The 9,916-nt window shown below is 43.8% G+C and overlaps 1 long non-coding RNA gene across 1 annotated transcript; it reads right to left on the bottom strand.

The window, feature by feature from the left end:
* Positions 1-981: 981 nt before the first annotated feature.
* LOC308588855 lies at positions 982-9,618 on the bottom strand. Its single transcript, XR_014008934.1, has 3 exons — positions 9,280-9,618; positions 4,271-4,394; positions 982-1,968 (listed from the first exon to the last, which is right to left on the bottom strand). It is a non-coding gene; the product is annotated as an uncharacterized lncRNA (long non-coding RNA).
* Positions 9,619-9,916: the final 298 nt, after the last annotated feature.

The raw sequence follows: 9,916 nt of genomic DNA, 5'->3' as shown, positions 1-9,916 counted from the left end.
CCCACAGACTGTCTCACCATAGTGCTCCCTTCTCTGGTTATCTCCTGCTTGGACTACCCGCTCTGGGATCCCACAGCTAATTCTCCCCTGGTTTCCTCACTGGCCCAAATAGGACTACCGTATTTTTCGCTCTATAAGACACACCAGACCACAAGACGCACCTAGTTTTTGGAGGAGGAAAACAAGAAAAAAAAGATTCTGAATCCCAGAAGCCAGAACAGCAAGAGGGATCACTGCGCAGCGAAAGCAGCAATCCCTCTTGCTGTTCTGGCTTCTGGGATAGCTGCGCAGCCTGCATTCGCTCCATAAGACGCACACACATTTCCCCTTACTTTTTAGGAGGGAAAAAGTGAGTCTTATAGAGCAAAAAAATACAGCTAGCCCTAGTGATCACCAAGTGGGGATGAGAACCCTGTCCTAGTCTGACACTCTTAACCACTGTGTCACACTGTCTTAATATTAATTCTATCATATTTTTTAATATTTTATTTCATCTAATGTTTATTGGATGGATTTCCCCCTAAGTTGATTTTTGAATTCTGAATTTATTGTTATTAACGTTTATACTGTAAATTATGCTGTTTTTTTGTTGCATCAATTACATAAGTGTTTAAAATCTGTTGTTAGCTGCCCTGAGCCCGGTTTTCTGAACCGGGAAGGACGGGGTATAAATAAATTATTACTATTATTATTGTTATTGTTGTTGTTATTTTGCACAAGCTTTTCTTCTGTTGTCCGCTGGTGTGAAAATATATGTAATTTTTTTTAATCTCTCAGAACACAATGGACATGCACATCTCAGCCAGCAACATATATTTCCATGTAAGTTATCTTCCTGGTGTGTTTCCTTTCAGAGTTAGTGAATTTCCAGAATTTCCTGTTTTGCAGCAAAATCCAGCCAAGTTTATGCCTCGTCTGTGACAAAAACCCTATTGTCTAGACGGAAAGCAGTCGTGGATGTGCATTTGCTGAAACAGAATGTTCAAGATAAATGCATGTTTTAATCATTATTGCCAAACAATGAATTTTCCACCGTACTTTTTCTTACGGTTGGTTACACTATGTGCTACATCTTTGTCTTAAGGACGATAAACAAGCAGAAAGTAGCGTTAGACAGTTGCAAAGCTTTAACTTAGCCTTGTCAAACTTTTCAAAAGTTGCATCATGTGTCCTCTGAACTGTTTCCTTTAAAGAAAATTAAACAGTCACAATCACCTTGCTGCAAGGCAGAAATAAGCAACTTAAAAACATATCAGCTTAAAACAAATCGAAGCCATATTGAATTGTTGGGAGGCGATGATTTCCATGGTGATGTCAAATAAACAGATACGGTGGTACCTTGGTTCTCAAACGCCTTGGTACTCAAACAACATGGAACCCAAACACTGCAAACCCGGAAGTAAGTGTTCCGGTTTGCAAACCTTTTTCGGAAACCGAACGTTCTCCGTTTTGAGTGTTATGCTTCCGATTTGAGTGCCACCCTTCCGTTTTGAGTGTTACGCTGAATTCTGTCAGTTTTTTTGCAATTTATTTTGCTTTTTTGTTTTTGCGGCTTTTTCTTGTTTTTGTGACTGCGTGGAACCCAGTTCAGCTACTGATTGACTGATTGATTGTGTGACCGCAGTACATTGTTTATTGCTTTCATTTTTATGGCTCAATGGTCTCGCTAGATAGTAAAATCCATGTTGAATTGCTGTTTTAGGGGTTGTTTTTAAAAGTCTGGAACGGATTAATCCATTTTGCATTACTTTCTATGGGAAAGCACGCCTTGGTTTTGGAACGCTTTTGGTTTTGGAACGGACTTGCGGAACGGATCAAGTTTGAGAACCAAGGTACCGCTGTATTGCAAAACCTGTCTATAACAGGGGCCACTCTTCTGATCAGCTTGTACGCGGAACATCCCTCCCTTCACTGGAGTGATGGATTTCCTTGACCTCCTCTCTGTGCTAGGTTCTCATCACACAGCATCTGGGAATGAAGAGGAAACAAGGCTTTTTCAGAATTGCAACCACCAAGGGCAGTCTCAGAAGAACAAGGCTGCAGGTTGTTGAAAGGTCGCCCTGCCTGGTGCCCAAAGCACTGTCCCACACCCTGACCCCCACATTGTCCTGAGACTCCCAAATATTGGGCTATTTCACTGGATTCAAAGTTGGAGAGGTGGAAAGAAGCCATGCAACAATCACAGAGACCTAAGTAGCGTTTGGACTTAATGTAAAGGACTTAATTGGACTTAATGTAATGTAATGTTTTCTTTTTTTTCTTTTTCTTTTTTAGAAGTTTTTATTGGATTTTACAAAGTATAGAAAAAAATGCAAAGACAGGAGCAAGAAAAAGAAAAAAAAATAGAAGGACTAATACATACTACAAAATACAACAACACACACATTAAACACAAAAGATACAAAATACATACGTTAAAAAGTAATAACAAAAAGAAAAGCACATATAAGAAAAAAACACAAAAATTTCTTCTTTCTTAATTTTAGATCTTAAATTCACATATTCTCCTGACTTCCTCGCGTCCCCCGTTCTTGTATCCCTTTTCAAAATTAGTTCAGCAAATTCATAGCCCATGAATTTACCTATTGTTGGTTTAATCTTAAATTCTATCTTGTTGCTAGAACCCCCACAATTCATTTCAATGTCATCAACATTCAGAAATTTTACAATGTTTCTGCAAATAGATTTTAAATTTCCCCCAATCTTCTTCCACTTGCTCTTCTCCCTGGTCTCGGATTCTGCCAGTCATCTCCGCCATCTCCATGTAGTCAATTAGTAAAGGGGTTTTCTCTCCTCGTAGCTCTTTCCCCCTGCTTTCCTTTCCCCCCAACGCTTAGCGGAAACTGGCCCCCACGCCAGGAAGGCAGCCCTGAATCAATGGGCAGTAAAATGGCAAATTCAATTCAACCTAAACAAGTGGAAATTGATGCACGTCGGAGCAAAATATCTTATCAGCTGGGTAGTGATCAGGTGGGATTGCTATGAGGAATTATAAAAAATATGGAGCAAGCCATTTGTGTCCGCGATGAAAGCGTTGCGTTGACTGGGTCTGAGCCATTTTGATACGATTTCTGATCAATCCACGCCTCTGCATCTATGACCTATTTCTCTACACCTGACAGGCATGTATAAGCATTCTAAATACACAGGGCAGTTGCTTCATCAGGCATCCTGGGTCATAAAGATGATAGTTAGCTTTGATGTAGTTTAATCTTTAGGTAGATCTTAAGGGCCAGGACTTGCCGATCAGAAGGTTGGCGGTTCAAATCTCCGCAACAGGGTGAGCTCTCGTTGCTCAGTCCCAGCTCCTGCCAACCTAGCAGTTCAAAAGCATGTCAAAGTGCAAGTAGATAAAGAGGTACCGCTCTGGCGGGAAAGTAAACGGCGTTGCCGTGCACTGCTCTGGTTCGCCAGAAGCGGCTTCGTCATGCTGGCCACATGACCTGGAAGCTGTATGCCGGCTCGCTCGGCCAATAAAGCGAGATGAGCACCGCAACCCCAGAGTCGGTCACGACTGGACCTAATGGTCAGGGGTCCCTTTACCTTTACGGGCCCGGAAGAGAGTTCTCTTTCCTTGCCATACTGCCTTCCTTTCTGGCCTGTTTATGACCTGAATGCATTCCTCTAGTCCTGTTTTATTTAGTCTCAGATTGTGTATGCATGTTCAGAGTAGTCTTTGTAGTTAAAAGAATTTCTTCTGATCTGACTTTGTCCCACGTGAGGTTTTTTGAAACGCTCAGAGGAAATCTGACTGGTTCTTATGAACACAGTAAAAAGTTCTTGTGTGAATAAAACGACCTGGGCCAAGGGGTGGAGAGAGGATTATTATACGCACTCCTCCCAGAGTCTTGCTGGTCAAGCCTCATGTGTACAGTGGTACCTCTGGTTACGTACTCAATTCATTCTGGAGGTCCGTTCTTAACCTGAAACTGTTCTTAACCTGAAGCACCACTTTAGCTAATGGGGCCTCCCACTGCTGCTGCGCTGCCGGAGCACGATTTCTGTTCTCATCCTGAAGCAAAGTTCTTAACCCGAGGTACTATTTCTGGGTTAGGGGAGTCTGTAACCTGAAGCGTATGTAACCTGAGGTACCACTGTATTCTATTAATCAGAGTCCAATCCTTCCTTGCTTTGGGAACGCCACAGTGGTGAGGGACCACGAACGAGACCTTGGGGTCACAATGGACCAAGGCAGGTGTTAACAAGCGTGATGAGACTTTAATGTGCTCACAAACAATAAACAATCAACCCACAAGGAGAACAGCCATACCTATAGTGACGTGGGCAGCCGTGAACACCCAGGTGGATCTCGTAAGCCAGGCAGGAGCGACGGCAGAGACCTCTCCAACTGGCACAGGTCCGTGTGTTCAGTGGGATCCCCATCTCCTGTCCAGCTTGGGTATAGGAAGTCACAGCAATGAAGGTTAAAAAGCGATGACAAACCTAGACAGCATCTTAAAAAGCAGAGACATCACCTTGCCAACAAAGGTCCGTCTAGTTAAAGCTATGGTTTTCCCAGTAGTGATGTATGGAAGTGAGAGCTGGACCCTAAAGGAGGCTGATCGCCAAAGAATTGGTGCTTTTGAATTCTGGTGCTGGAGGAGACTCTTGAGAGTCCCATGGACTGCAAGAAGATCAAACCGATCCATTCTGAAGGAAATCAGCCCTGAGTGCTCACTGGAAGGACAGATCCTGAAGCTGAGGCTCCAATACTTTGGCCACCTCATGAGAAGAGAAGACTCCCTGGAAAAGACCCTGATGTTGGGAAAGATGGAGGGCACAAGGATAAGGGGACGACAGAGGACGAGATGGTTGGACAGTGTTCTCGAAGCTACCAGCATGAGTTTGACCAAACTGGGGGAGGCAGTGGAAGACAGGAGTGCCTGGCGTGCTCCCGTCCAGGGGGTCATGAAGAGTCGGACAAGACTAAACGACTAAACAACAACAACAAATGGTTGGTAATTCTCCTTCCCTCCCACTGGACCAGCAAGTTGATTGAAGGGGGTGGGAGCAAAGCATCTACACCTGTGTGAAAATTAATTGAAAAAAAACATATTTTCTATCTTACTCCTAATCCTCTACTCAAAACAAACATGAAAAGTCAGTTGGTCATTGTGTCAGAAGCCTGCAGCCAATAGAAGGAATGATGCGCTCACCGCAATATATTAAGGTTCTATGAAAAGAGAGTTATTCCAGAGCTGGAAAAGAGGTATCCTGACGGTACTGGGATATCGCAGCAGGACCTAGCCCACTCTCACACATCGAAAGTGGTGAAGAAATTCAGGACAGAACAGCAAATGCAGGTACTTGATTGGCCAGGGAATTCCCCAGACAAAGAATTTGTGGGCTATATGCAAAAGATGCCTCCATTCTGTAGACTGTATGACTATGGAGAAGCTCATTCGGGCGCTGATTCAAGTGTGGTACAGGGATCCGAAAATCAACAGTGACTGTTCGAAACTACTACAGTAGACTCCATGCCAAACCGTGTTCAAATGCTGCTTAAAAATAGCGGAGGTCATATCCGTTACTAATGTACGTGAGTTTTGTCCAATAAACTACATTGCTTGTTTCAATTAATTTGCACAAGGGTGTAGGCATCAGTAGCAGCGGGACAAATGTCCCATTTGTGCAATGAGTGGGCCGCCTCACCATTTCATGTCACCAGCTTCCTACTGAATCGCAACGTATTTCGTGCTTGCTTTTTTTACGGAGGTTGTGTTATTGTTGGTTTTGTGTTGTATAGGAATATTTTGTAAACCGAATAAACAAATAAAGCAGGCCCGTCTTCACACAGAGGGGGATTGTTGGTAGATCCTGAGTGCCGGAACTAATGTTGTGTCGCCCCAATTAATTCCTGCTGATTAGCTCACAAAGCCCAGACATGTTTTTCCGTTGCAGCTGCTCTTCCCGGCCAATGTTTTTACAAAGGATGGCTTGTCCGTGTCTCGAATGGTGCCTGCGGTCTAAACCAGTGTGATTCATCTGGGCTTCTGTTTGAGAGATTTATCACAGGGGTGTTCTTAGAGTGAACACAACTGAGATCAAGCACGTGTTCAGCTAAGCAATTGAAATTCAGGTCACAAAATTAAAACTGAATTGGCACTTTTAAGCACTTCTCCCGCATAAAATCAGAGTTTTTGTGATAAGGAAAGTGCTGGGAAAATTGCAAAGGAAATTGTGGGATACCATTTGTTTTGATGAAATGGCATCGAACCACCACACACACACACACACACCGGAAACAAATTAGGATAAATGCTCATTAAAGAGACAAGTTTGTCTAAACTCCCCACAAACTGCGTAAACAAATCAGGAAGAATTCTCAGTAAACAGGTCCGGAAGTATAATGATATCAAGGAGAGATTTGGACTAAAATGTTGACCAATTTTCATGAGGATTTAAAAGTAAATAAATCACAGATCGCTGCAGAAATGCAAAGAACTGCATTTAAGTTTGGAAGAGTGAGAAACTGAATATTTTGTTATTTTATTTATTCAACTTACTTATTTTTCCGTCTATAAGATGCCCCCGTTTATAAGACGCCCCCTATGTTGGGGGACTCAGATTTAAGAAAATGGGGGGAAGATGTATCCATGTATAAGACGGCCCCTAATTTTTGACATTATTTTTTAGGGGGGAAACCTAGTCTTATACATGGAAAACTACTGTATACACCGCCCTATACCCAGAGGTTTTATTTTATTTGTTTTTTTATCTCATATTTTGGAAATGTACATCCAGGTTTTTTTCCCTTTAAATTTTTTGGGGGCCTCAAGAGATTGGGGCCCTAAACTATGGCTTGTTTGGCTTATATATATATCTGGCCCTGATCCTAGCTGACAACATAGTGGTCTACAAGAACTCTCTGGTGGTCCCAAGGGTTGAACCTAACACAGTGGTACCTCAGGTTACAGACACTTCAGGTTACAGACTCCGCTAACCCAGAAATAGTACCTTGGGTTAAGAACTTAGCTTCAGGATGAGAACTGAAATCGTGCGGCGGCAGCGGGAGGCCCCATTAGCTAAAGTGGTGCTTCAGGTTAAGAACAGTTTCAGGTTAAGAACAAAATAAAAAAATTCCTTCCAGTAGCACCTTAAAGACCAACTTCACCTTCTCACCCCTTGCCTTTTCCTGTAAGACCTATTGCAGTCGTTAAGAGTCGTCAACAGGCTCATCTCAGCTATCTGCCAATCTCCCATTCCCACCACCCTTCTGAGTAATTGCCTTTTCCTGTAAGACCTATTGCAGTCGTTAAGAGTCGTCAACAGGCTCATCTCAGCTATCTGCCAATCTCCCATTCCCACCACCCTTCTCACTATATAGAAGGATCTGGCAACTTCTGTTTCAGTGTATCTGAAGAAGTGTGCATGCACACGAAAGCTCATACCAAGAACTAACTTAGTTGGTCTTTAAGGTGCTACTGGAAGGAATTTTTTTATTTTGACTATGGCAGACCAACACGGCTACCTATCTGTAACTGGAACCAGGTTAAGAACAGACCTTCAGAACGAATTAAGTACTTAACCCGAAGTACCACTGTAATAATACCTTTATTGTCAATGTACAACCTGTGTACAATGAAATTAACCAAGCCTCCCCCCCAAAAAAACACTCAATCTCATTGCACTCTGTGTGCTTGTCGCACAACACACCAACCCCGAAAGTCAGTTGCACTATACAATGGACGCTCAGGTTGTGAACGTGATCCGTGCAGGATGCACGTTCGCAACCTGCAGCGTTCACAACCCGTAGCAGTGCGTCTGCGCACACGCTGTCAGCATCGCCCTTGAGCCAGTGCCACCAACTGGACTCATCCACTTCAGCCCCGACTGGGCTAGGCGAGCTGGGTAGCACTTCCAGAGACCACCTTCTGCACAGGAACAGATCAAAGTGCTGTGGACTCACAGCTTAGAGTTGTGAGCACCGGATTCACTCCCACAAGAAGACAGTCGTCGCACAGCAGAGTACAGCAGACTCTAGCAGAGTATATAAACAACTCGGAGAGCAGCTCTGTAGAATATCCTCTTTATTCTATCTACAACTATTATACAACTATATACAGAGCTAAATGAGCCTAAGCATAAATGAATGCTGCACTGCACTGAGTGTCTGCAGCGGCTCTTAGCAACAACCTTATCTAAACACACAGTCTCTCTCTAACACTCTCTCTCTCCGACACACTGAGTGACTGACTCTTTGATGTGGTGCTGGAGCAGAATAAGTAGAGAGCAGAACACGCCTCCTCCTCTCTGGAGAATCAGCAGACTCCTCAGGAGATACTTGGATATGGGAGGGGTGAAATCTCCTCACACGCAGGTTGCGATTTGGCGCTTCTGCGCATGCGCAACCCCTGAAACCCGGAAGTAACCCATTCCGGTACTTCCAGGTTTCAGAAGGTCCATAACCCGAAAAACGCAACCTGAAGCATCTGTAACCCGAGATATAACTGTATTATTTTCTGTTCAGCAGCCTAACAGCCCACAGATAGAAACTGTTTTTTAGCCTGTTGGTACAACTGATTATACTTCTATATCTCCTGCCTGAGGGTGGAAGATTAAAGAGGTGCTGAATTGTCCCTGAGAATTTTCCTCGCTCTCCTAAGCCATTGATCCCTTGCGCTGTCATCTAGCGGGCTATGGAGACAGCCCATAATATCATGTGCTGTGTTCACCACCCTCTGTCTACATGATAAACCGATCCCGTACCACTGAGCTAAAATAACAGAGGCCCTCGGTGGCAGGGCACCCTAAAATGCTGGGCAATCAGACAAAAAAAAATATTCCTAGCCCTTCATCAGTCAAAAGAGGACCTTTCAACAAAGACTATTTCTCCCATGACAGGTTGAGATATTTCCCTTTAAGACAGAGATTTCCTTTTGCATCTGGTCACTGGAAGATACCGTATTTTTCGCTCCATAAGACGCACTTTTTTCTTCCTAAAAAGTAAGGGGAAATGTCTGCGCGTCTTATGGAGCGAATGCGTGGTCCCTGGAGCCGAATTGCCCAGGGGCAAAAAGCAGATCATGCTTAAAAAAAAAAAAAAAAGGGCGCAAAAACGTGGTTACAAAGCGCAGATCCACATGGATTCTCAGGGTTTTTGCATTGGGCTACCCCAAACCTCCCATCAAATCACACGTCGGTGGCCACAGCATGAACCACAAAAATCATACATCCACTGTTTTGTTCAGAATATTTTTTTTCTTGTTTTCCTCCTCTAAAAACTAGGCGCACCTTATGGTCTGATGCGTCTTATGGAGCGAAAAATACGGTACTTGCCGATGAATCCTAGTAGCGCCAGCAGGAGAAGCAGCTGTGGTCCGAACGCTTTCATGGTTCTGCATCAATCGGGTGCTAATATTTCTGCCGGCTCCTGTCTACCCATCACAGCTGCTGGACATTTATCCTTTGGGGCCGCCTCTGCAAAAAGGTGGACTTTGGCAAACCCGTGCCGCATCGTGACTCAGAGGCCAGGATTTAGGAATTAGCTTTGGCATTGTATACAGCCTGACCGTATGCATGTTTACTCCAAACTCAATTCTGCTGAATTCATTGGTGTGCGCACCCAAGTGGGGAAACAGAGGTCAGCCATGAAATTTACTAGATGACCCCGGGGCCAGTCACTGCGGCTCAGCTTCACCTCGCAGGGTTGTTGTGAGGATATGAAGAGAGGGAGACCCAGGCCACCTTGAGCTCCTTGGAGCGGTGGGGTATGAAACATAATAATAATAATAATAATAATAATAATAATAATAATAATAATAATAATAATAAATTTATTATTTGTACCCCGCCCATCTGGCTGGGTTTCCCCAGCCACTCTGGGCGGCTTCCACAGAGACCTAAAATACACTAAAATGTCACACATTAAAAACTTCCCTGAACAGGGCTGCCTTCAGATGTCTTCTGAATGTCA

This window comes from Podarcis bocagei (assembly GCF_964188305.1).
Source record: "Podarcis bocagei genome assembly, chromosome: 6".
Classification (NCBI taxonomy): Eukaryota; Metazoa; Chordata; class Lepidosauria; order Squamata; family Lacertidae; genus Podarcis; species Podarcis bocagei.
This window is presented reverse-complemented; position numbering and strand designations above follow the sequence as displayed.